Source organism: Pleurodeles waltl, chromosome 7 (genome assembly GCF_031143425.1).
Source record: "Pleurodeles waltl isolate 20211129_DDA chromosome 7, aPleWal1.hap1.20221129, whole genome shotgun sequence".
NCBI classification, from domain to species: Eukaryota; Metazoa; Chordata; class Amphibia; order Caudata; family Salamandridae; genus Pleurodeles; species Pleurodeles waltl.
The window spans coordinates 796,673,043-796,700,177 of NC_090446.1; the positions used below are offsets into that span (position 1 = coordinate 796,673,043).

General features: G+C 40.3%; 1 protein-coding gene and 1 long non-coding RNA gene across 2 annotated transcripts in view; one reads left to right on the forward strand and one right to left on the reverse strand.

Annotated features, from left to right (window-relative positions):
• KCNIP1 (potassium voltage-gated channel interacting protein 1) overlaps window positions 1-27,135 on the reverse strand; it is a 1,382,576-nt gene that overhangs the window by 743,516 nt on the left and 611,925 nt on the right. The window lies entirely within an intron of this gene.
• Window positions 8,088-15,129, forward strand: LOC138247323 (uncharacterized). The gene is made up of 3 exons (XR_011194438.1): window positions 8,088-8,120; window positions 14,188-14,288; window positions 15,086-15,129. It is a non-coding gene; the product is annotated as an uncharacterized lncRNA (long non-coding RNA).

The following is a 27,135-nucleotide window of genomic DNA, read 5'->3' on the forward strand; positions in this document are numbered from 1 at the left end:
TAAATACCTAAGCAACACAACATCAGCAGTAGTGTCTCTGAGACAATACTGCATAGGTAATGTTCCAATGGCTGTAGCCATCTAAACTGTTTCAGATATTAGAGCCAAATGGCATTATCTAGAAAATGATATAGTTATGGCATTTGAGCACTGCCTCAGTGACAGTACTGGAGTTCTAGCACCTGTAGTTCTAGCACCTAAGCATCAACACCCCAAGGATAGAACTAGCAACATAGTTTAGTGACAATTAACAAATGACAATATGGCGGGGATAACATGTTTGTGACAGAGTGTTAAAGTCAAAACACAAGCTGAATATTTCCCAGACAGTGCCATAGTCACTCAAGTTCACTCACCTAGTGAAGATGGTTGAGAAGGAATATCTCACACTCACTTCCTGTTGGACAGCATCTGCACCCCGGTGACTGAGAGCATAAGTGGGTGTAAACGGGGATAATCTACTACGAGGTAAGTACCTATTGGTACTACTTGGTAAGAAACAACAATTCTTGCGATGATCCAAATTTGTGTGCAGAAGTGCTGGTCCAGTTTTCAAATACCATCTTTGAATCCCTGGACAATTTCCTTCATCCCTTTGTGCTTTGTTATAGTTGTATCTGTTTAGCTAAACTTGGTGCATTTGCTGAAGTTCTCTACTTAACTGCATTGTTGGTTGTTTGTGCTGTAACACATATCCTCACACATTTTCTGTGTTTTTGCATGCTGCTCTAGCTGAGCTTCCTACGGTGAGCCAAGGGTAGCTTAGGGAATACTGAATACCATGAAATATAGAAAACAAAGCAGTTTGTCAGTTTGCAGAATGAAAAGCAGCTGGAATGTCAATCATGCTATACTGTTACCCAAAGCAGTGCTATGTGCGACCCCCACCAGAGGAAGAACACTCAAGCCACAAAAGAATGATTTTTTTCAGTTGTTTCTTCTGCTCTGCTGCTGCATCAAATTTTGACACCTCTTTCAATAGAACAATTTAATGCTATTAGTGGCAATCTGTCTCTGATCTATACAATCTTGAGTGGCAGAGCCAAAGTGTCTCGCTTCTTTCACGTTCTCGTTTTAGCGGGATTGTCGTTATGATGGAGCTGAGAAACAGATGGGTGCAGTCACACAGTTTACCAATATTACAGATCATATCTGCTTCCAGTGGAGGCGCTGCCATTTATGTTGCCACATAGAATGATTCGTAGACGCGACATTGATTTTTATGGATGTGATTGCATCTGTTTTCAATGGCTAGAAGTGCAAAAGATTAAACTCGGTTTCAAAAAGTGAAGGTGACTGAGAGGGTAGAAATATTAACTGCCATAGCGGACATTCTCAGACAGCAAGATTGCCCAAACTACTAACACTAAATGGGATTCTCAGAAAAAGATTGCAAGTACATGCGAATATGAAAATTGCCATTATTTACATTTTACTTCTGTATCTGAAAACAATAAACAAGTTAATTGGATAGCAGTATAGTTCTTAATAATCTTCTTTCGTTTTAAATTATGTTTTAAAAGAAGCACACAGCACGGATAGCACATAAATTATTGCAAGTGTGCATTTTTATTGTGATAAGCAGCGGCGGTTGTCGCAAATCTCAAGCGGAAGGGGGACGACTAGGGTGGCAGAAATAAATAATAAAAAATAAAAAAAAAGTACCCGTTTCCCAGCCACCCCTGGTGATAAGTGGATCATAACCCCTGGAAGTGAGAAGTGTCCAACCTTTAATTGGGTGCAGCACTATATCCCAAAACATGCCAGTCATCAACAGTACAACGCCTAACTGACCATTGCCATGTACTTCCCACCCTCGCACAAGCGTTTTAAGTGCGCACGTGATGGACGAGGGCGCCTGACTATGGCTCGGACAAGGTTTAGTCATTACTTCTTAGTTTAATGTCATTAGTCCTGGAGGGGTCTGTCTGCCACTGATCTGTGACTCTTAAGGGGATGCTTTTGCTAATTTATCGTACATGTATGAGGCTTGACTGCAATTAATTTCTGATTACCGTTGCAACACTGGCAGCCCTCAATATTTTAAACAAGAGCAGCATCAATCCTGGGGTTGCACAGCGCCTGGCGCGCACACATTCATAATTTTTTTTAAAGCGGTCTCTACCCGTAAGGATATCTAGAGCTTGGTTACTTATCTGTGGTGAGGCTACTACAAATAACAATGTCCAAGTAGGTAACAGTTACTTCTCAATACACGGAACAGCAAATAATTATCACAAGCAGCAGCTCTCCAGGTGAGACCAGTAGGATTTTCAGATGCTAACTTGAAATGCCACCTAAGAGAACGGTGTCAGAACTCCCATCTTCACACACCCATCCACCTAAACATTCATCTCAGTGACTTAGACATCCTCTCCAGGATCGGTCTGTATCCTGTTTATTACTCACACCTTTACTATACCTGTTATGCAAGAGATGAAAGCTTGTACTAATCTGACCTGCAGAATTTGTTCTGTGGGAAATGAAACATATTTCCTTCTGTTTGAGAGGGAAGCTTGCTTTGCTCCTGCCATACTACCCCTGTTCTATGAGAAAGTAAAGCGTGCACTGCTGCTGCTCGATTTGCTGTGATGGAAAAACTATTTGATGATGTTAGCCTAGCTGTATCTGTCTTCTTAATGATGGAAGCTTGCACTGTTTTTGCCGAAGGTGTACCTCTTCTATGAAGAGGAGTGGTTCCACCGCTGTCTCACTTTATAAACAAAAAAGTGTTAGAAATGGGGTCTTTGGTTGACAGTCAGGTTACCCTCTGTCCAAGCAAGGACCCTAACTCTAGTCAGGGTAAAAGAGAATCACCCTCAGCTAACCCCTGATTACCCTCGTGGTAGCTAGGCAGAGCAGTAGGCTTAACTTCAGAGTGATAGGTGTAAAGAATTTGTACCAACACACACAGGAACTCAATGAAAACACTACAAAATGACACAACACAGGTTTAGAAAAATAGGAAATATTTATCTAAACAAAACAAGACCAAAATGACAAAAATCCACAATAAACAATTCAAGTTATCAATAAAAATGCAGAAAGAGTCTTCCTGTAAAATTTTAAACACACACTAACACTGTTAGCGTGAAAAAGTACCTTTGGTGCGTCAAAAATAGCCCAGCACGGGTGAGGGTGCATAAAAAAGGGCTTGCGATGCGTCGATTCCACTCATGAGTGGGACCTTGCATCATTTCTCCTTTCATCGGGTCGGGATGCATCGTTCCTTCTCTCCACAGGTGAGCGATGCGTCGATCCGGTCAGCACTCTTGTGTCCGGGCAGGCCTTGCATTGTTTTTACATGCCCAGCGGTACTTGCATCGGAAAGCCAGCCGCACGATGATTAAAAAAACCACGCAGCGCGGGTTGTGATCTCCCAGCCTCCGTCAGCGATGATACGCGTCATTTCTCTTGCTCTGTGCGTCGATTCTTCGGTCACGTTTCCGGCAAGCGTTGATTTTCAGCTGCAGAGCCGGCATGCATCATTTTTCAGCCACAGATCGGAGTTGCGTCACGCTTTTTCCCGCACTGTGCTCTGTGTGTGGATTTCCTTTTCTTTAGGCTGCCAGTTTCTCCTTTCAGGGTCCCAGGAACTGGATGGGCACCACAGGGCAGAGTGGGAGTCTCTCCAGAGACTCGAGGTGCTGGCAGAGAAAAGTCTTTGCTGTCCCTGACAGTTCAGACAAGAGGAGGCAAGCTCTAAATCAAGCCCTTGGAGATCTTCCCAAGATGGAAGGCACACAAAGTCCAGTCTTTGCCCTCTTACTCTGGCAGAAGCAGCAACTGCTGGATAGCTCCAAAAAGCACAGTCACAAGCAGGGCACTTCTTCAGCTCTTCTCCTGGCAGAGGTTCCTCTTGGTTTCCAGAAGTGTTTCTAAAGTCTGTGGTTATGGGTGCCCTTCTTATACCCAATTTCTCCTTTAAAGTAGACCTACTTCAAGGTAAAGTCTCTTTTGAATGTGAAATCCTGCCTTGCCCAAGCCAGGCCCTAGACACTCACCAGGGGGTTGGAGACTGCATTGTGTGAGGGCAGGCACAGCCCTTTCAAGTCTGAGTGACCACTCCTCCCTTCCCTTCTAGCACAGATGGCTCATCAGGAAATGTTGACTACACCCCGTTCCCTTTGTGTCACTGTGTAGTGTGAGGTGCAACCATCCCAACTGTCAAACTGACCCAGACAGGGAATCCCCAAAGGCAGAGTCACAGAAATGGTATAAGCAAGAAAATGCTCACTTCCGAAAAGTGGCATTTTCAAACACAATCTTAAAATCAACTTTACTAAAAGATGTATTTTTAAATTTTGAGCTCAGAGACCCTAAACTCCACATGTCCATCCGCTCCCAAAGGGAATCTACACTTCAATCATATTTGGAGGTAGCCCCCATGTTAACCTATGAGAGGGACAGGCCTTGCAACAGTGAAAAACGAATTTAGCAATATTTCACTGTCAGGACATATAAAACACATAACTATATGTCCTACCTTAACCATTCACTGCACCCTGCCCTTGAGGCTACCTAGGGCCTACCTTAGGGGTGTCTGGCATGTAAGAAAAGGAAAGGTTTAAGCCTTCTAAGTGGATACACTTGCCAAGTCTAATTTACAGTTAAAACTGCACACACAGACACTGCAATGGCAGGTCTGAGACATGATTACAGAGCTACTTATGTGGGTGGCACAACCAGTGCTACAGGCCCACTAGTAGCATTTGATTTAAAGGCCCTGGCACCTCTAGTGCACTTTACTAGGGATTTACTAGTAAACCAAATATGCCAATCATGGATAAACCAATGACATACACATTTTGTGAAGGAGCACTTGCACTTTAGCACTGCTTAGCAGTGGTAAAGTGCCCAGAGTAACAAAAACAGCAAAATCAGAGTCCAGCACACATCAACAACCTGGGGAACAGAGACAAACATTTAACAGAGACCACGCCAAGGATGACAAGTCTAACAAAAAGGATAATGCTTTTTATTTTATACTTTAAGCTATGCTGCACAGCAGCCGTGCTGCTGCGCAGCATGGCTAAAACATTGACAGCCATTTGTTCTTGCAGACAATATCTACTGCCTTTGCCAATAATTGTAACTACAAGCATCCATTTTGTAATCTTTCTAAATGTAATTACCTGGATATAGTTTTACACATCCAAATATTTGAAATCCAGGAACATATATGGGAACGTATATCAAAACTGACTTTGAGGACAGAAAAGCAAGAAGTAGGCATTTAAAAAAATATTCTGCGTGGACTGGAATTGAAAAGACACAGAAACTGATGCTTAAAAACCCACAGACCGTTAACTATTTTACTATCATAAAATACTATCTATTGTGTCACAGTTTCTATCCATTAAGGAAACTGCCATAGTAGTGCTCTTGAAAACATCTGAACATTATATTATACCAAAGTTCCATTAGCATTGTAATGTTTATAATGTGCTTTGAGGAGGGAACGGGGAATAAAACAAAGTTGATGGTGCCTTTGTTTGTCAGTGAGCTACAGAAATAGAGCTGAAATTAACATACCCTGGATGTGGCGTGCAATATTTTTAAGTAAACTATTTATGATTATTTTTTTTTAATTATCCATTTTAGAGGGCACACTGTGTTGTAGCATTCATCATATATCCCTTTATACCCCATTGAGTATAGCATCGCAAAGAACACTGCAAAAACCAACAAGTACCTAAGTCAAGACCTATTAGATTGCCAATGCTTGTTTCCTGCAGGCAGTCATGGGGTAAACAGCAAGAGGACATAGATATCTTTGAGATGCAAATGTGAGCTTCTCCCTTCTAATGGGCCAACATTAACATCCTTTGAAAACCTGTGAAAGACATATTTGCCCAGAACAATGGAAGTGCAGCAGCTAAGCAAGTCTAGAGACAGAAAAACTAAAAAAAAAAAAAAAAAAAAAAGAAGCCTTATGAGCCCTTTTTCGGAGCACATTCTGGGCCTAGAAGTAGGAGAAGTGTGCTGCGTTGAACAAGTGCAGCACATGCTGCAGGTGCTGCCCCACAAGCGCTGCCAGTGCGCTGCAGAATAATTGTCTATTTAAAAAGTTCATAACACTTGTTTCCATCTCTCTGGGCTGAAATGTTATTTTGATCAGGGTGTCTAATGACACACAGACTGGGGTTTCCACTTCGGGGGTTTCGGCTTGCTGACCTGCGTGATTGTCGTTACATTTATGCAAAGTGTATTAGTGTTGTTTTTTCATAGTTCCGAGCCCCAAACAAGATGAAATGTTACTTCTGTCAATGGAGATGTTTGAGAGCTGTATGTCTTTAGCTGGCAATACTTAAAGTGATAGGGGGTCAGAGACATCCTTATTAGTGAAGTGGTTGTGGGGTGGAGTTGTGTATTTACACCCAGGGCACAAATCCTAAAAAACAGATGTGGGGGGGACTAACTGAGTTAAACAGCATGCAACTGACATCATGGTATGTGACATCACAACCTGTAACATCGCATGTAGCATAACAGGAAGTAGCATTCCGACCCGGGACCTCACAGGAAGTAACACTACAGGAAGTTATTCCTTGTTTTCACACAAATGTTTTGCAGGTGTGTCACGAGTACATTTGAGCACATTACAATATTTAACAAAGTGACGAAACACCAATGCAAAATCTGGGCCTAAACATATACATTTGTTTTTGAAAATCTGCCACAAGTAAATTGGCATTAACGGGAAAAATTTGATATTTAACCCAGGACCCAGAAGTAGATTTATGAATGACTCCTATGAAATGTTATGCTGCAATCATTGCCCCACTTTGGCTCTCTAGATTTTGTCAAGACAGGAGGCTAGTATTATGCGTAAGCCTTTTATTTACCACTTCTATGCAGCACCTTTTAAAGACTTATAGAACAATACCAAGTCATAATAACAATAGAACACAACAGTTCATTTAACTCCATGACAACAGCATTTTCTCTTTTGTTTGCTGAAAAGTATACTGTATGTACAATTTAATTCAATGTAATTTATTTAATAATATGTAGAATATGATGTGTAGATGGAGATTGTTTTTGAACTTTTATGAATGGATTGGTGTTTTATAACCCAATTTTCAGATAAACGTAAGAGTGTAAAACGTTAGCTTTATTTTTCACATATGTAATCATACTCACATTTCAATATATTAATCATTATATATTAATTTTTATGTTAACTCATGAAGTGTGATCGACTTTATGGCCACCATCATACATAAGGCTGACTTTTTTCTTTTCCATGCTAACTTATACTGATGAAATTATTCTGTCTTTTCAAAATATTGTTTTTCTTTGCTAAAATAAATGTCAGAATTTAACGTGTATTAAGTGGCCTCTGCTGGACTGAAGTAGAAGAAGAATCAAGGTCCCTGTGAAATGTTATCTCTATAAAATGTTTCTAGTGTGTTCTGTATCCCAGCTGCATTTCCGTAGCCTGACTGACTTCATTCACTGTATTCATTGTATTCGTATATTTTGCCTGTAGTTATGTTTCTAACCTATGTTCTTTTCCCTCGAGGAGAGAAGGAAGCAATGGGAAATGTTTCTATATTTTGTAATCACTATCTGGTGATAACATAATTGGAGTTATAAAACAAAGAGTCTACAGATGCAAACGAAGAAGAGATAACAAATGTATTTGAGTTTCGTCAATGGAATAACAGCAAATAGAAAAGCTTAGAGCTAATATTTTATATAATTTTGATATCTGTTAGTGTTCTAATTGGACAAAATGTTCTCACCATATTTCTTTAGACTAATCAGGGTATTTAACAAGTTTGATTTAATATCCATTCCCCATTGATGAGGGTCATTATTTGCTCAGTCTTCTTTGAGATTTTCGTGTTTCCTGAGTTTCAGAGATCCTACTCTTTATGATTTTCCACTCTGACATTTCATACTTTACCAGTTAGTCTGATAGCGCTGGTGTCTAGAAATTTCAGAATTTTCTTTGTCTGTTCATTACTGAACAAAATACTTTGATGCTTTAGTAATCTTAAAGTCCAAATTCTAAAACATGCCCCTCACTTTATTCCTGTTCCGATCCTGATGTCTGATGTTGCTGTACCCCTGCTGAAGTAGACATTGTTGTTGAATACCTTAGTGATTGGGTAAGTGTATCAAATGTATATTGTTATTTATCTTTAGTTTTCCAGGTACCAACTGCTGATATCATAATACTGCTGCTATTTTCGATAGTGCCTTAGCTAGATATTTTTCTAAATTCATGTTACTATATTCTTTTACATGAAGTCTAACATGTTGATGCTAATTAGTGGTTAGTGAGGTGTTGTTCTCATATTTCTGGATGGTTATTGACTTCCTTACTTTATTAATAAATGTATTTACTTTCTCTTGCTGAGACTTTATTGCTATGGTTTTGTGTGATAACCATTGGTATATTGTGTTTATTTGCATTGATTAAACTTAGACTCATGTGTGTGTTAAATCAGCTATTGTTGTTTCTATATATGTATTATTTGAGTTTAAGAATGATTTTCGTAACTCTATCATTTTTATTATAGGGAAATAAATCTTGAACTTCTTAATAAATTGGTGTGGTTATTGATGTACTAATTGTTAAATATATGATTGAAATATATATATTGTCTTTGGCATTTTTATTATGATATTTTCTTTAAAGCAGATTGGGTTTGGTTCATCGGCCTAGAGTATAAATCAGCTATCTGGTCTGTTATGACTAAATAGTTAGGATTTTCTGCTTTAGCAAACGCCATTAATATAGTAAAGTATGTTAAAGTGTTTTTTTATTTCTGTAGTGTTTTAAAGTAGTGAGAGGTTGATGATAATGTGTTCAGTAATGAGTAAACGAAGTTGAAATGTTTTGGTAAAGGTTAATGTTTGAATGACTGTTTTTCATTTGACTGACTCAAGCGCTTCCTCGTGCTTTGCTGTTTTCTCAAAAAAAGAGCGCTTCCTCATGCTCCAGTGTGCACGTCCACAAACAGAGTTATATTATTTAACAGAGGCTTTTGTTTGGAAACATAAGAGTCTATTTTTTAAGGAAATAGAGCTCTTATTGGAAACGAATGACACATTGCGTCATGTTTGGCTCTGAAACACTGATTGATTCCTAAGCAACGGTTTCTTTCATAGAAAAGACATCACTGTGAATTGCGATTGCGTTTTTTAAGGGCAAAAGGTTTAGTTATTGGTGTGTTTTGAGAGAACAGGGCACCTATACATTTTTTTTTTCTTTTTAAGAAAAGAAGGTAAATATTTTAACATTGTATTTACAGAAAAAAAGATTGTTATTGTTTTCAAAATTATTATCATAGTATAATTTACTACGGAGTAAATAAAAAAAATGATAGAAGAGAGTAACATCTCCGGTAAAGAAATTCAGAAGGAGGTGATAAGGAAATTAATTACTCCGGAAAATAGGGAGACAGTTAACAATACAAAAATGTATTGAAAGAAAATAAGAGAAAATGAAGATCAGGGGAGGAAGTTGAATATGAGTCTCTCTCTGAGGATGAGGAGAGAGAGAAAACAGACCCAGAAAGCAAATGTTTTAAAAAGAGAGAACATATTGAGAATGAGGATGTAGCAAAAGAACCTCCAGGAACTACAAAAAATATACCAATAGGTGTCCTAAGCAGCACAATGGAAATGCAGGACAGCCCTGCAAATGATCTGGGCAGTAAGCCTGATTGGATTGAAAAGGATTTGACAAATGAAATAGATGAATACATATTTGATATGAGTCATGTTAAGGAAATGGATAAATTTGCAATACTGGAATAAGGAACAGAAAAAAGAAGTTAATGATCCTTTGGGTCATGTTGTTGTGAACCATCTGATGTTAAACATCTGCGTAGTGCGGAATGGTGGCCTGTGCGTCACGTAGTGGAATACAGTAAACAAAAAATAAGGAAACCTTTAGAGAGGGGAGAAAGGAATATAATGAGAGCTGAGTGCTCACGCCCTGGTTTTGGGGACAAGGATTCTGTACACCTAATATGGATCTGGATTTAATTACTTACATGTTTAAGCAAGGCTGTGATCCAAGAAAGGGTTTAGAAAGATCACTGAAGCAGTGTGAGGATAAACTACTTGATGTGTTGGGGCCATTAGGAAGAATATTTGATATGGTAGAAAAATCATATGCTAAAGGGACAGATCTCGATATTAATTTATTAAGAGGTTGGAACCAAAGAGCAATTTGTTTTTTTGAAAATGCAAATGCGGGGCTCATAGCAGAAAGACGAAGGACAATCCTTTTGAGGAAAAGTCCAAAATTGGGAGAAATGAGGAAAAAAGAAACAACTAAAGAGACAAAGGGTCTTCTTTTTGAAAATGGAGTGATAAAAGCCTTGGGTAAATATGTTCATACTTTCACAGCTTTAGATAAGGCTCATTCATTAATGAGAAAGGTATTTGGTGATGGCAATTTCTCAAATAGGGACGGAAGAAGTGGTGAGTCTTTCACCCATACATTTTACAGAGGGCCAAGTGGTCACGGACGAGGATCCTGCTGAGGAGGTTTCACTTTGAACAATTTCTACCCACAAAAAGGAAGAGGTGGTAGAGGCGGTTCAGGTCGAGGAAGATCACAGGGTGCAAACTCAGGATCTCATTCAGGAAAAATAGTAGGAAGGTTAAGGGACATTTAGACAATTGGAAGACAACAAGATACAGCTGGATTTTGGAGACAGTAAAGGTTGATATAATAGAATTTTAAGAGGGTCCACATCAGGTTACAGAACCCAGGGAGATTTGTTTTAAAAACAAATAAGAGGTTGAGAGCAAAGAGATTTACAGTATGTTGGAAAAAGGAGAAATTCTGGGAGTTAGAGAGGACGAGGGAGTTTGTGAGTACTGGAAAAAAGGGACAAAGGTTGGAGACCAGTGATCAATTTAAGGAATTTAAACTAATGTGTGGTGCACAAATATTTCAAAATGGAGGTACTACATCTATTGAGAGATAATCTTCAGGGGCAATATTGGTTGGCAAAAATAGATCTGAAGGATGCTTATTTCACAATTCCTATGGCAAAACAGAGTCAGCAGTATTTACAGTTCAGATGGGAAAGACAGTTATTCCAATTTACTTGTCTACCCTTTGGCTTGTCCTTGGCTTCTTGGTGTTTTTCAAAGGTAATGAGACCCGTAGCAGGTTATCTGAGGGAAAGAGGAGTAAGGTTGATTATTTATGTGGATTATATATTGATCATGAATCAAGACAAATCCTTGCAGTTAGGACATGTGTAGATGGCTATAGATATTCTTCAGGATCTGGGTTTTGTGATCAATCAGGAGAAGTCAGTTCTTTTACCATCTCAGAAGATGGAGTTTTAGGTTTTGTGGCGGACACAGTGAAATTGCAGTTACAGCTGCCACAGAGAAAGATTTCTCTAATTAATAAAGAGAGAGATAAAAGGTGTATTGAGGAAAGAGAGGATCACTTTGAGGGAGTTGGCAAGGATAATTGGTTTGCTTTCTTCTTGAATGCAGACTATTTTCCCAGGACCATTGAATTACAGAGCAATCTAATGAGTCAAACAATTGGCTTTGGCAAAAGATTTATGGTATGGGGACATGATAAAGGTCTCAGAGGATGAAGTGAAAGAGTTGAAATTGTGGTTGGAGAATCTGCAGGCACAACACCAGATTATGTGTTGGAAACAGACGCAAGTACATTAGGTTGGGGTGCAGTAATGGGAAATCAATTGACAGGAAGGAAATGAAATATGAGAGAGAGAGACAGAGAGAGAGGATCACATAAATTGTTTGGAATTGAAAGCTGGGGAGTTGGCTGTCTGCAGCTTCAGAGAACAACTAAAAGGGTGCTCCGTTCTTTTGAGAATGGAGAATATTTCAGCTATTACTTACATGAACAAGTTAAGAGGCAGCAGGCCGAAGACGCTTTCAGAGACAGCAAAGGTATTTTGGGAGTTTTGCATGGAACAAAATATAGAAATAACAGCATAATAGGAAAAGTGAATACGAGAGCAGAATGGAACTCCCATTATATGTGGGATTACAGAGATTGAAAATTTAATATCTCAAGTTTTTCAGGAGACAAACAGGGCTTTAGGCCCACTAGAAGTAGATCTTTTTGCTTCTCGTGTGACAAATCAGTTGGATAATTATGTGAGTTGGTGTCCAGATCCAGGAGCAAAAGCAGTATATGCATTCAGTTGGACTGGAGGAATTTTCTAGGTTATGCTTTTCCTCCATTCTCTACTATACAGAGAGATGTAATACAAGTAAGAAGACAGAAATGTCAGTTAGTTTTGGTAACTCTGTTTTGGACCACTCAGGCATGGTATCTATCAGTGATGGAGCTGATAATAGAGGATCCATTCTTGATAGAGGCATGCAAGGGTCTCTTGAAGGTCATAAACGAAAGACAACATCCTTTAGTGGAGTCAGTGGTACTCAACCTTCTAGTTTGGAAGATTTCAGGAGAAACCAGCATTTCAGAGATTATCTGGAGAAACTTCAGAATTACTATATGAATCACGGGCACCTGGAACGAGGAAAAGGTACAAGAGTGCATGGAATGTATGAGTACGTTGGTGCACGAAAAGGATTTGGATCCCGTGGAGACAGATGTAATTATGATGTGTAATTTTTTTTGCAGAATTATTAAAAAAAAGGTCTAAGTTACAGAACAATAAATTGTTACAGATCAGCGATTGCTTCAAGACATTGTTTAGTGGATGGATTGTCAATAGGAAAACATGTATTGAAATGCAGAGTTATGAATGAAATTAAGTTAGAGACCTCCAATTACTAAATATAATACCCTTCGGGATAGCAGGCAAATTTTTGACTTGTTTAAACATTGGCCATTGAGTACATTTTTAAGAAATAAACAGTTTACATGGAAAGTAGCTACATTATTATGCATGATTTATTTTAAAAGGGTTTCTGATGTGAAAGCTCTAGAGATGTCAAATTGATTCTATCAACCACAAGGGATTTTGTTTGAGATAAAAAAGAGAACCAAAACAATGACAAAGTATATTTTACCCAAGATTTGATGATCATCCGAGTTTATGTGTGGTAATGTGTGTGAAGGAATATGAGGCAAGAATGTGTGAGTTCGGAGTGTCATGAATGTATCAATTTTTAATTTCGTATGTAAGACTGTATGTGGCTGTGTCTACTGCTACAAGTGCTTGATGGCTTAAAAATGTGAATAAATTTAGATCTGTTTAAAGCACATTCCATAAGAGGAGCAATGGCTTCCAAAGTTTATTTAAAAGGAGGAAGATTAGAGGAAATTACGAAAGCAGCTGATTGGTCTAGAGATGAGATGTTTAGGAGATTTTGGGGGTCATTCTGACCCCGCGGGCGGTGGGAGCCGCCCGCCTGGAGGGAGCCGCCATATGGCCGCGGAGGCCATTCTGGCTTTCCCGCTGGGCTGGCGGGCGACCGCCAGAAGGCCGCCCGCCAGCCCAGCGGGGAACCCCTCCCCACGAGGAAGCCGGCTCCGAATGGAGCCGGCGGAGTGGGCATGTGCGACGGGTGCAGTGGCACCCGTCGCGTATTTCAGTGTCTGCAAAGCAGACACTGAAATACAAAGTGGGGCCCTCTTACGGGGGCCCCTGCAGTGCCCATGCCATTGGCATGGGCACTGCAGGGGCCCCACGACACCCCTCACCGCCATCCTGTTCCTGGCGGTCGGAGCCGCCAGGAACAGGATGGCCGTGAGGGGGTCAGAATCCCCCATGGCGGCGCAGTGGATTCCCAGGGCAGCGGAAAACCGGCAGGAGACCGCCGGTTTTCCTCTTCTGACCGCGGCCAAACTGCCGCGGTCAGAATGCCCTGCGGGGCACCGCCAGCCTGTTGGAGTTGCTCCCGCATCCCCGGCCCCGGCGGTCCTTGACCGCCGGGGTCGGAATGACCCCCTTTATTTTAAACCAATAGAACATGAGACTCTTTTGGCAGTTTAAGCTTTAAACAAGCATAATGCTAGCCTCCTGTCTTGATATAAAATGGTGATTTGCAGAGGTTTTTACTGTATAGAAAATTGTGGTTTTAGTCAATTCAGGGAGGCTAGCATTATCCCTCAACTTCCACCCTTAGGAGATTGCTAAGTTCTGCTGATTTGAAGAGACATTGATGTAAAGGATTTTCTTTAAGTAAGTAAAGGAAGATTCATTTTGTCTTGAATATAATAATGTTGACATTTTATTCTTTTAGACATATGAGAAGATGGAAAGGTTTCTTATAGGCAAAGAATTTCAGAAGAAAGTAAAGAAGGAAAACGAAGATGTCAGCATAACAAGAGGAAGAATGCTGAGGTAATGGATGGAGATATATGTGTATATATATATATATATATATATATATATATATGTGTTGTGGTTCTATTGTTATTGTGACTTCATATGGTTATATCAGTCTTTAAAGGTGCTGCACTTAAGTGGTAAATAAAAGGTTTATGCATAATGCTAGCCTCCTTGTCTTTAATAAAATCACGATTCTCTCTGCAGTAAAAATCTCTGAGAATTGCCATTTTCCAACATTCTGGTTGCTAAGGAGTTAGGCGCTAGTTCCAAACTTATGGTCCGAGTCCAGTGCCTCCGTTAGGTTGCAGAGTGCAATTAGGTAGAAATATGGGCATAAGAACTGGCTACATAAAAGGAGCTTCTCTGGGCCCTGATTGTGCTTTTCTTTCCCCAGTGAGAAATAATAAACTCAGCCCAAGTAATCTAACAACTAAATTTCTTCGTAAAAATAGAGGTAACTCGTGAAGTAATGAACACGTGCGGTTAGCATCCAAGAAACGAATGCGTTACTTTTAAAAAGTCAAATACTAAGGAGAATAAAATGTGACAAGACAAATTCACTTTCACTTGATGGCCACAAGCACATAAATAAAATCACACTGTAATGTAACAGTTAATTAGAAGAAGTGTAAGAGCACCAACAGAGGGCATCTTTTAACACAGTTTGAAAAAAAATGTAATCTGAAGACCTTTGACAAGTTGCAACACAATTAAATTGCTAATATGACAGTGCCTGGACCTTTATATATCTATACTACAAAACATGCGATGACTAGGACTAGTTTTTGCATATCCTTTCTTATTTTTAGTGCATTCTGCATCCTGGACCATTCACCATTTTCTCTTAAGTACCGGCAAACCTCGAGAACAGTAATATGAGAACAGAGGAAAAGCTTACTTGGATGTTTTTATCCACACCGCAAATTTCATCAAATACCATCAGCCTGACTTACCTACAAAAAAGAGAACAAAAGATTAGAATCGCTGCAAAGCTTACCCAACATGTCAGCGTGAAAGAGAGACACAAATAATGCATCATGCGGAGTGGAAAAAAGCAAAACATCTTTAAATGGAACAGAATTATGCATTCCATATCTACTTTTCCCAGGTTCAATAACTGAAATTCTATTTTATCTTGATGATTTGATTATAACCGGTGTCAACACTGAAAGAGGTATTGTTTGCTATAAGTCATATTTGCATTAAAAACCTGAATTCTTAATAGATTTTTTGTTCTTTTGTGTTTACCGTCAGATTTTCCTCCAGGGTTTTGATTTGTATGTAATGTAACATTACTCCTTACTCGTGGTTCTTAATCCCTGTTAACTCCTTAAGCAAGCCGTGAGAATCAACTGCTGTGAGTAGCTACGTCATAATTTCAGCTGTAAAATGTGTAGACATGCACAATGGCAATGTAGTTATATCTATGATTTAATTCCACCATGCTTTTATCACCTACTAGACTCTCAAAAAATGTATGTAGGGAGAGTTTTCTCACCATTGATAAATTGTGAAGGAGGCAGCTTTAAAAACAATTCTGCCAAAGAAAATGACTTGTACATCCGCTCTTATATGCAGCCCATTAAAACCAAAGGCTGAGTTTTATCTTCTATTGGGTTTATTACACAGATTTTTCTAATGTCTCTATCATTGGAGAAGGGGTTTGCCTCCTTCTACATTGTCATTTAGTTAAACGAGGCCCCAAAAATAAACCTATTTGGACAGGATCACAGAATGAGGATAACTGGATAAACCAAAAATACATATCCTGTCCTGGATCCAGAATCCATCATTTAGTCACTAGAGCACAACTCTTAGTAGCGAAGTCATATCCTCTTCCCCATTAAATATGAACAAATTAGGAGTTTAAGGTCATCTTATTAACATCATTGGGTTGTTAACATATACCAGCTGGAAATTTGTATTGGACACCAAAGACGTTTTGTGTTTCATTCTAACAAATCAGCTATTCCTGAAAGTTTATACTTAGGTGGGGCCCGGTTTCTACACTTTCAGGGGAAAAATGGCCAAGATGGAAGCCACGTTTGTGGAGATTCTCAAAAATCCACAAAGATACTAGCGCAACTCTCGAAAGATAATAGATTTACATAGTCCTTATCCACAAAATTTACTCTTGTGCCTTGAACGTAAAGTAGACAACCTGAAGGACTACATTTAGTTGAAAATTCCTTTTCCTTTCTTATTCACAGGAAAAAATTTCCCTATTCATTCACCTCTGTCATACTTAGGTGTATTTTCTCTGAGCTTTCCAGAAGTAATTTTTTCCCAAACAGAGAAAAGCCATTCAAGATGTTTGTGCATATTCATAGCCATAACTGTTTGATGGTATTCTGGCAGTTTGCAAGATGAGCCCTTTTCTGCCTCATCCTGTCACCTTTCCCAAGCCTAACCCTACGTTTACTATTGACGCTAATTTGTCATACTGACAGATTGCCTGCATGTGTGAATCTCCTCTGATCCATGTTCTCTTAATCAGGATCTCTGAATCAATGCCAGAGATGTTTCTTTTTTGCTTAAGTTATTTGTGCTTGTGTGTATAAGGGTATCTGTGAAATCGGCATCAAGACTCCACACAAAATCTGTCAGCTTGACAGCAAGTGAAAAGTCTAGTGATACATCAGTTACAGCTGCAGCCTTGTTTTTAGTAATATTAAATTTGTACAATATACTCCAATCAAGGCGATCTACATTACTCACAATAAGCTATACATTTGCCCTTTAGCTTACATTATGGACACATTTGGGCCCTGCTACTGAAATTACTAGCTTCGTATGTAGCCTCTGCAGTGCTTACACGTGTCCTCATAGTCAGTGTCATTTCGAGTAGACTTCTTATTCACTACCACAGAGTGTTACTTATGGAGACCCCTTAAATTTCATTCTAAAATCTCCCCTAGCTACATGCAATTTGGAAGAAACCTCCCCCCAAAAATATTTTAATTTCTTGTCATAACCTACAATTCCTAACTAAGTGTGGCTGGAGTGCTTAGAGTTGATTCAATGTGCCACAAGCTATATATATATGTATGTCTATATCGACCAAATAGTTATAATCCTGAAAGTCATGTTAATTACTTGAGAAGCCTGCTCAATATAGGTGCCTTCTCAACATGAGAAGGTAAAATCATAGTCTGTGCTATGTGTCAGATTCCACCAGATTCCTTTGCACCCACAGGTTTTTCAGTATCAGTGACACCCACTCTTAAAGTCATATTCCTATAAAGCTACACTCCTAGATGTGTGTGTTTCCTTCTATTTTGAAAGAAGAATATTTTCCACACCTGAATTTAATTGTGGAGAAAATGAGATAGGCTGGCGAGCAGCTTAGTAATTAGGCCTTAATTAAGATATTTAGTAACAGGTGAGTAATGTTGCCACAGGTCAGTACACAATTAAGAATGTTAAAAAGAATCCCAAAATGTCAACAAAACCTACAGCAAATATACATTTCAAGCAGCATGAAGATTGAATATTGGAGTTTTTGCTAGAAAGTTTATGCCAGAGTTGGAGTTTGTCTGTGCAGAAGGAATGCAGTTGAACCTTTGTGGTGTACTGAAAGGGACCAGAAAAACTGCAGACGTTTATATATCAGGTACCTTATCTGCATGTGGTAGAGAAAAGAAGATGCTCAGTCAAAGGCTCAAGTAAAGGCTCCTCATCATTTTGCTCTGCTGATCACGCTACTGACCGGGACACTTTCAATAAAACTGGTCATTGTCAACCATTGTTACTGTAAGGCTACACAAATTACTTCCAATTATATGAATGGACATTATGCATTTATTCTTCTGAATCTCAGAGATCTTTGCTATGTTGTTCTTCTGGAGATGGACCTAGACGATGCTCTCATTTTTTGGTGTCATGGACAAATGAAGTTCAAGAATCCATATCACAATCACAATAATCACTGAAATTTTAACATAAAAAAATACTACACATTTTGGAATGCTGAACAGCATCACATGACACCCAAACCTTATTTAGAGGCTCGCAGCACCAATAACAGCCCACAGTATTTTGAAAATCAATAAGTAATGTTTGAAGGTAACATTTTTAGGTTGGTCCAATATACTTCTTTATCCAGATTATGTTCTCAGGCATGCCTATCCCCACCTAGCAATCCATTTCCTGGATTTTGGTTCCAGAACATAACAAAGTAATGGGCTTTCCAGTCTCACTGGCACTAAGGATTTTGTCAATGTGCCAGTCCAAGACCGAAAACAAGACGGACTGCAAGCACCCAGCAATCCACTAAGGATTACTTGAGTGAGATGCGTTTTAGGTAACAATCAATCCGGCAAGACATCACAGTGGTGGTTACTGTATCCCAAAACTCAGTTTATGATCAAAAGACACTCAAGATACTAGAAAGCAAGGAATATCCATGTTATAGTACATATAATGTGAATATTAACTATTTTAAAAAGAAATAGTGGTAATGATGCTTGTCAGAAGGGTGAACAGTAAAACATATTGTAGCATAATTATTTCATAAAGCTTGTTTTATACTGATATTTCCCAACCCATCTTATGTTCAGTTAATTAAGCTAAATCCTGCACCAAAAAATGTCCCCCTTCGCATTTCAGAGACAGTTCACACTCCTGTACCATTTTGAGCAACAGAATCCATGTTGAACAAAGTATCATGATCTGCTATTCTCCTCTGCTGGCATGCAGCCAAATAAGCCGGCCAAGTGAAGGCTAGATGCACCTTCCAATAGTCTTTAGTGAAGGAAGATGACACTTCTGAATGGGGTTGCTGTTTGTATCACGATTGAGAGGAAGACTGCAAGTACCATCAAGCCTTGGGCCACTGGAGGTGGCTCTCTCAACTTATTGCACCTGGAGTGGTTTCAGCACTATCAAGCTTGTTCCCTGTTCCTGCAGCACGGCATATGTCTGGGCTGTGCCAAGGCCATGATAGGGCCTGCCTCTGCCCATGCGCAGCTGCACAAGGTTGAGCTGGGCCACCCCTCTTTCACCTGGTTCATCAATGTGCACTGTGTTATAAGCCTTGTGTGATAAAGAACAAACTTGAACTACCTCGAAAGCGTGTCTGTCAGTTTGTGCTATTCCTGTTGTACATATTTACATGAACTATAATTATGGGCAAAAGAAAAGTGCAAAGCTTAGGGACCCTGAAGATGACCTCAATAGCAGCATCCATTTCATCCAAACTACCTCCCATTACTAACTATTTGTTGACAGCCATGGGCACTTTGAATACTGAAATTGGTTGGGTTGAAGAAAGAATGAATGCTGTAAGGAGGCTCTCCTTGACAACCCTGCAATACCTTTGTGTCCAAATAGCCCCTATAGTGATGTAATGTCTTTGCTTAGAGATTTGTTGAGCACTAGCAGGCTATTGGGTACTGTCCATACAAGTCAGACACATGCTGCTAGGCCTGTTATGCCTAGCAGCGGCAGAAACCTTGGGGCTGGTGATAGAGTGGACAGAACTGAGGAATTTGTTAATCCTACTGGAAATTTGTCTACAGCTGCTGTTGCCTTTATTTCTTACTTTGAGTCACCGCTGTTTAAACGGAGCAGGCGTAACAAGCAGCCACCTACAAAGAGGAAATCGTGTCATCAGTCCTCAAACTAGGGAAATTTATCTGATCCTCTTTTAAATGTTGTCCTCCCAGGGAGGAACTCTTGCCCATTTCGGTGCTTTAGTAAAATCATGCCATAATAATCTTTTCAGTAGAATAGAAACATTAATTCATGCTCTCAAAAAGGATTGGTTTGCCAGATATGAACAGTGTTTGGGAAAAAATAGCTGCTCTGAATGGTCAACAACTTCTCAGGGGATCACTTTTCCGAGAATAACCCCAGAGCCTTGCTTGCCCATTCATCAATGACATTGGGGACTATTCATCCTAAAGCATCACAATGGGGTCTTTCTGCTAGTGGAAAGGTGTCCTCACTAAGGCCACCGATTACTCATCACACAAAGTTGCACTTACAGCTCCTCCACCGATTCAGCACCTCATGTTATTATTTTGGATCTTGTTTCACTTGATCAGGAGGGGAGATTGAATTAGAAGAAGATCTGAAACATAAAGTGGTTTACATCCAATGTGTGGAGGATAATGGGTCTTTCATATGAGATTCTTACAATTAGGCGAGTATTGGTCACCGGCCAACTTTGCAGGACCGAGAATGTGTGGTAGTCAACTTTAGATCTCCAGGATTGGTGACAACTCTTTTATTCACATTAAGCCATCTGGCAGATTCTCATAGTTGAATTAGAGAGCTACCTTTGGGCTATTTATATGTGCCATGGAGGGGCTTGCAGGGATGCCTGCCTGCTATCTAGAAGACCCCTGTCTACCCAATAACAGGCCCACCTTCTCCACTGCTCTATACAATCTGGATGAAAATGATTGACTGCCTTCGTCTCATGTGTTTTCAGGCCCTACTGTAACAAGTTCACCAGTGGCTGAAGCTTTACCCCTTTACATGACCCCTGAAGAACCAGAGATCCCTGGACCAAGGATAGGAGCTGTCTTACACTCCTGTGGCAGTGATTCTCTTCTTAATGTGCTGTCTTGGAGTATTGTGGAGTGCCGGATGAGCTTTGTCTCAGGTTATAAGTTGATCTGGTTGCTGGAGACATGGCCTCTAACAGACCTTTACATTAATGGGTATTGCTCTTTTTATAATCTTGCAATATGTGCCCCTTCAAGGATGTTGAGGGGTGGTTTAGCTGTTTTTGATTTCCCATAAATGTAATAGTGCGAATGTTAAGTGCATACATTTTTCACAATGTTTTCAACTGTTGCTGATAATGGAGTTGAATGCTGTGGATATATCGCTGGTTAAATGTTTATCAATGTATTTGATCACAAGAATACTGAAGTTGCAGATATGTTAAATGAGGCAATTGCAATGGCAAATCTTTCCAGCCGCTTTTATGTACTTTGCGATTAGGTGATTTTAATTGCCCAGTTTGTGACTTTAGTAACACAAGGGTGTGGGGTCTGGAAAACAAGGCCAGTCAGTGATTAACCCACTTTAGACACTCCCAATACAGAGATGCCTTAAATAACATTGTTATCCCTAATGATTTAGTTTTTTTGTCTGACAGTGTGAAATATAACTCTACATCTTACCCCACTTTTTCGGGAGGGCTTAAATCAAGTACTGTTGATTTTTATGTTATTTAATATCTGTTCACCACAGTTGCCTGGTAATGAACTTTAGAGTCATGTCTTATTGTGCTAGTGATCACAATCCTTTAGTAACCAGTTTTAAGTATAGTTCGAACCAGGGTCAAAGACTAAAATGGGAGCGGATTGCTCCGCAAGCTTTTAAAACTAAAATAGTTAAGGATCATTTTTGTTTAGTAAATAGTCGTTTGTCAACTGAGGTTATCCCTGCCACCCAGGAAAGGGACTTTGAGACACTGTGTTGAGCCATTTCATTCGAGTTAACAGTTAAATTCTCTACCTCTTCCGCTCAACCTTTTGGTTGGTTGCATGCACTAAAGTCCTAAACAGTTAAAGTTTAGCTTAGTTTAGTTTCGAGGATTTATAGAGCACATGGCTACCCAAAGGACTCCCAGCGCTGAGAAAGATCACTAGGTAAGAAGAACAGACCTAAACAGGGAACAGTACAGTTTTCAATTTTCAACAAAAAGAAGATTCAGACATGTCATGACGAAGTTCCAAGGGGAGGGAATTCCAGATTTTAGCATCTCTACAGGCAAAGGATCTACCCCCCCATCTAACTTTCTTAGCACAAAAGGAGTTAATTAAAAAAGCTGAAGAAGATCTGAGTATTCTCCGGGGGTATATGGAATGATCATTCGTCTGAGGAAGACTGGACTCTTGTTTCGAAGGGCTCGGTGAATAAAACACACAGATTTAAAAATAATGCATTGTTCAATCAGAAGCCAATGGAGGGAAGACAAGGCTGGAGTGGCAGATGAATGTCTGGGGTTGTCTGTGAGTAGGCAAGCAGCAGCGTTCTTCACCACCTGAAGTCTCTTTAGAACATATGAAGGAGAGCTCAGGAGCAGTACGTTCCCATAATCGAGATGTGAAAGTATCAGAGCCTGAGTAAGAAGTCTTTTGGCTGAAGATGGAAGTAATTTAAAGATTTTCCTTTCGGTTCTTAGAAAACCGAAACAGGTAGCTGCCAGTTTCTTAATATGGCATTCCATTGTAAGGTGCGCATGGAGCCAAAAGCCCAAGCTTTTTATGGAATCTTTAGGCGGAGGTAGATACTTAGTCAAGTTCACTGCTAAGGATGGGGACCTAAGTAAGGAAGGGTTCCCGACAATCATAACTTCTGTTTTCCCATTGTTGAGCTTAAGCTTGCTCTCTACCATCCATCTGGCGATATCTGAGAGACAGGAGAATAAGGTAGCATGTTTTTGAGTATTCTTAGCAGAGAAGGCTGCTCTTCATGCAGTTCAAAGAAATGAGGATATAGTTAGTGCAGCACGGAAAAACTATAAGGCTGTACTTGAATCTAGAAAGGAAGTGCTTATAAATGAAGCCTGGTTTGATTTACTGGCCACTGGGGGTCTCAAGGACTCAAAGGAGTTTTGTGACGTCAACCGTCTGTTGTTCACTGAAAGACCTGCAACCAAAATTGACTAATTACGACTGTATGCTTTGTGCACTTTTCACTTATTTGTAATTCCCTGGATAAGGTGATCAATGATGAGAAAAGGGATATTGCTGAAAACAAAGATAGGAAACAACCCACACAATTTAGCCAATCAATTTCCATGAAGGAATTGGAGTGGGCCATTAACCAGGGAATTTCAGGAAAGTGACAGGCCTGGATGGTGTCCCACTTGATCTTTCAAAAAATAACTCTGTTCTCTGGGCTCCAATTCTTACTTGCATTTTCAGCACTGCTGTCCTTGGCCCACGTCCTACAACTCATTTGCAGGCTGGGAAAGAATCGGAGAGGAGTTTGTGAACCCATCGTCACAAACAAGATGAACACTCCTTGAATTGTCTTTTCCCAATCCCATTCATGAGATGTGCTCTGTATAATAATATTATCAGAGAATAACAGGATTTATGACAACCAGGTCCCTTTTATTGAAGGTCTAGTGGTTTCCAATCCAGACAACAAGTGTTATATGCCTGCTGCAGTTCAGGGGGAAAGTCTTAGGTCTCTAATAAAGAGTAATTAGAATCTTATAACACTGGCTCCCATCTTAATGCCTTGAAAAAGGACATAGATGCTAAGAAAGACACGCAGGCTTCACAGCAAAAGCTGCTTAATTTCTGGAGCATTAACTTCATCCATATCTCCGACAAAGAGTGCAAAGAAAGTGGATAATGCAACTTTATTTTACACTGAGGGCCATATCATATATATTGAGAAAGAAGGTATACAGCATATATTTCTGCCCTCAGTGCAACAATGACTAAGATTTCCATCACATAGACTATACCCTAGAATGTACCCTTCAAAAGAAAGCTGATGCACACTCTCTGCTTGTTTCTGCACATCTTGTCCTGTTTAGTGCTGACAGAAGGACCATCTCAAAATCTCCATTTGTAGCTCCTCTGGCCTTTGAGGGAGGATGGATGTGAGGTAAACAATAAAGAGGGGCGCAGTTGCAGACTGCACTCTGTTGGAGACAGTCAAACACTCATCTATGTGCTGTTGCAATAAGCACTGCCCTTACGCCGGGACATACATTATTGAACTGTATTGTATTGTATTGTATTGTGCTGGGAGTGAGGTGTCTACAGGTAGATAGAATATCCAGTGCGGAAAGCATTACAGAAGGTAAGAAGTTTGTTTGCTGGAAAATTATGACAATCAAGAATTTGACTGACGTATGCCTTTGAGTTGTGTGAATATGAGTTGTAGAAAAAAATCTGTCAGTCTGTCCTTGGAGTTCCAGATTCTCTCTGAATTAGGCCTTATTTTGTTTGCTGCTTATTCACCTCTTTGGTGCCAAGGACAAGCTGGTCTCACCGTCAGCCATGTTCTTCCTTGTGCCGAGGACGAGACCAGCTCGTCCTGCATCTGGCTCACAGGGAAACGCTAGCGCCCCTCCAGTGGGCCTCCCACTCCCCTGGGCAGGGATGGTAGGAGAAGCACTTCCACTGCCACCCCTACCACACACCCAGTGATGTCAATTCAGCATATTTCTATTAGGCCCATCTGCCCCCAAGGGGGGGGGGGGACCACCACTCAGGCACCAGGGATTTGTGTGTGTGTGTGTGTTTTGTTTGGGGTGGCAGCCCCTTGGGCAAGGGTTGCACCCCATGGGGGCACATTACTGTTGGACATTTCTGCCCTCCTTGGGGCAGGTTGGCCTATTTTTGCAAGGCCCATCTGCCCTCAAGGGGGGCAGAAATCCCACTGGATACCAGGGAAGAATTTTGTTTTAAAAAAGAGGGTGGGGATATGGATATACCCTATCCCAAATAAATGGGGGAAAAGTTGTTCTGCCCACCAGTGGGCAGATGGGGCAATTACCCCTGATCCACTCCCAGGAGGACGGGCTGAAAGCCTACTTTATGCCAGGGAATGTAAAAACTATAAAAACTAGTGGGGTGGTGGCTACCAACCAGTATGCACATAACATTATGCCCCCACCCCACTGAAGGGGGTAACAGTCTTTCATATCTCCACCCACACACTAAAAGATCTTATCCCAATGGCAAGCATGAGGACATTTTTATTATTTTGGCTTTTGATTTTACAGTTTGGGCTATGAGAGCTTGCTAACTCTCAATTATCGTCCCACTAGGAATGGTGAGGGCTGCACTTTTTGGACTTTGAGACGCTGCCATCTAGAAAAATCTATGACACCTAGACACATCTGAAAACTAAACATCTGGGTAAGTCCACGATGATGAGCTTCACATGCCCCCCACACCATTTTCTTACCCACAATCCCCTGCAAACCTCCAACGTTGTTTGAAATCACACATTTTCCCCACATTTTTGTGATGGAACCTTCCAGAATCTGCAGGAATCCACAAAATTCCTACCGTCCAGCATTGTCAGATCTATACTGATATAAATTCTGCCCCCTTGTAAGCATAAAAACGTTTTTTTCCAAACTGCCCTTTTGAACCCCCTTTGCCTCCCCCTCAATTTCAGCATGTTTTTGACTCTTCCCCGTCACAGGCACTTGGCCCACCTACACAAGTGAGGTATCATTTTTATTGGGAGATTGAGTGGAACGTTGGGTGGTAGGAAATTTGTGCCGGTGTGGTGATCCCACGCAGAAATGTGGTGAAAATTTGATTTTTTTTTTTTTTAGCTAAAATTGAGCTTTGCTGAGAATTCTGGGTAAGAAAACACTGGGGGATCCACGCATCCTCCCTGGACTCCCTCGAGTGTCTAGTTTTCAGAAATATCTGGGTTTGGAAGATTTCCCTAGATTGCTGCTGAGCCCAGGACCAAAAATACAGGTGTTCTCCCCCACAAAAACAGGTCGTTTCGTAATTGATAATTTTGATGTGTATACTTAGTGTTTTGGGGCATTTCCTGTTGCGAGCCCTAGGCCTACCCGCACAAGTTGGGTACCATTTTTATTGGGAGATGTGGGGGAATGCTGGGTAGAAGGATGTTTGTGGCTCCCCTCAGATTCCAGAACTTTGCAGCACTGAAATGTGATCAGAAAGTGTGTGTTTGCCAAATTTTTAGGTTTGCAAAGGACTCTGGATAACAGAACCTGGTGAGAGAGCCACAAGCTACCCCATCCTGGGTTCCCTTAGGTGTCTACTTTTCAGAAATGCCCAGGTTTGCTAGTTTTTCCCTAGGTGCAGGCTGAGCTAGAGGCCAAAATTCACAGTTGAGCACTTTGCAAACAATAGGTCAGTGTTCTTTGGGAAAATACGATGTGTCCACGTTGTGTTTTGGGGCGTTTCCTGTTGGGGGCACTCGACCTGCCCACACAAGTGAGGTACCATTTTCCTCGGGAGACATGAGGGAACACAGAGTAGAAGAACAAGTATTATTGTCCCTTGTCTTTCTCTACATTTTCTCCTTCCAAATGTAAGGCAGTGTGTAAGAAAGAAGTGTATTTGAGAAATACCCTGTAATTCACATGCTAGTGAGGGGTCCCCCAAATTCAGAGATGTGCAAATAACCACTGCTTCTCAACACTTTATCTTGTGCCCAGTTTGAAAATACAAAGGTTTTCTTGATACCTAGGTTTCACTCTTTATACTTTACCAAATGAATTGCTGTATACTAGGTGTACAATGAAAACCAATTGCATGGTGCAGCTTATTTATTGGCTCTGGGTACCTAGGGTTCTTGATGAACCTACAAGCCCTATATATCCCCACAACCAGAAGGGTCCAGCAGAGGTAACGTTATTGCTTTAAAACCATGCAGGATCTACTTAATGACCATTTGCTGAATTCAAAATTGTGTATACTTTTCATGAATGTTTAGCTGTCCGGGATCCACTGTTGGTTTCACGTCCATTCTGTCACTAACTGGAAGGAGGCTGAAAACACAAAAATAGTAAAAATGCCAAAATTGTGTTGAAAAATTTGTTTTTCTGATTCAAGTCTGCCTGTTCCTGAAATCTGGTGAGATGGTGATTTTAGCACTGTAAACCCTTTGTTGATGCCATTTGCAGGGAACAAACCACATGCTTTCTTCTGCAGCCCTTTTTTCCAATTTGTTTTTACAATAAAAAATAGCTGTATTTTGGCTAATTTCTTGTTCTTCTCCAGCAGAACCCACAAACTCTGTGTACCTTTAGAATACCTAGGATGTTAAAAAAAAAAAAATGCAAATTTGGAGTGGATAACTTGTGTGAACAAAAAGTTATGAGGGCCCAAGCGGGAACTAACCCAAATAGCCAAAAAAAGGCTTGGCACAGGAGGGG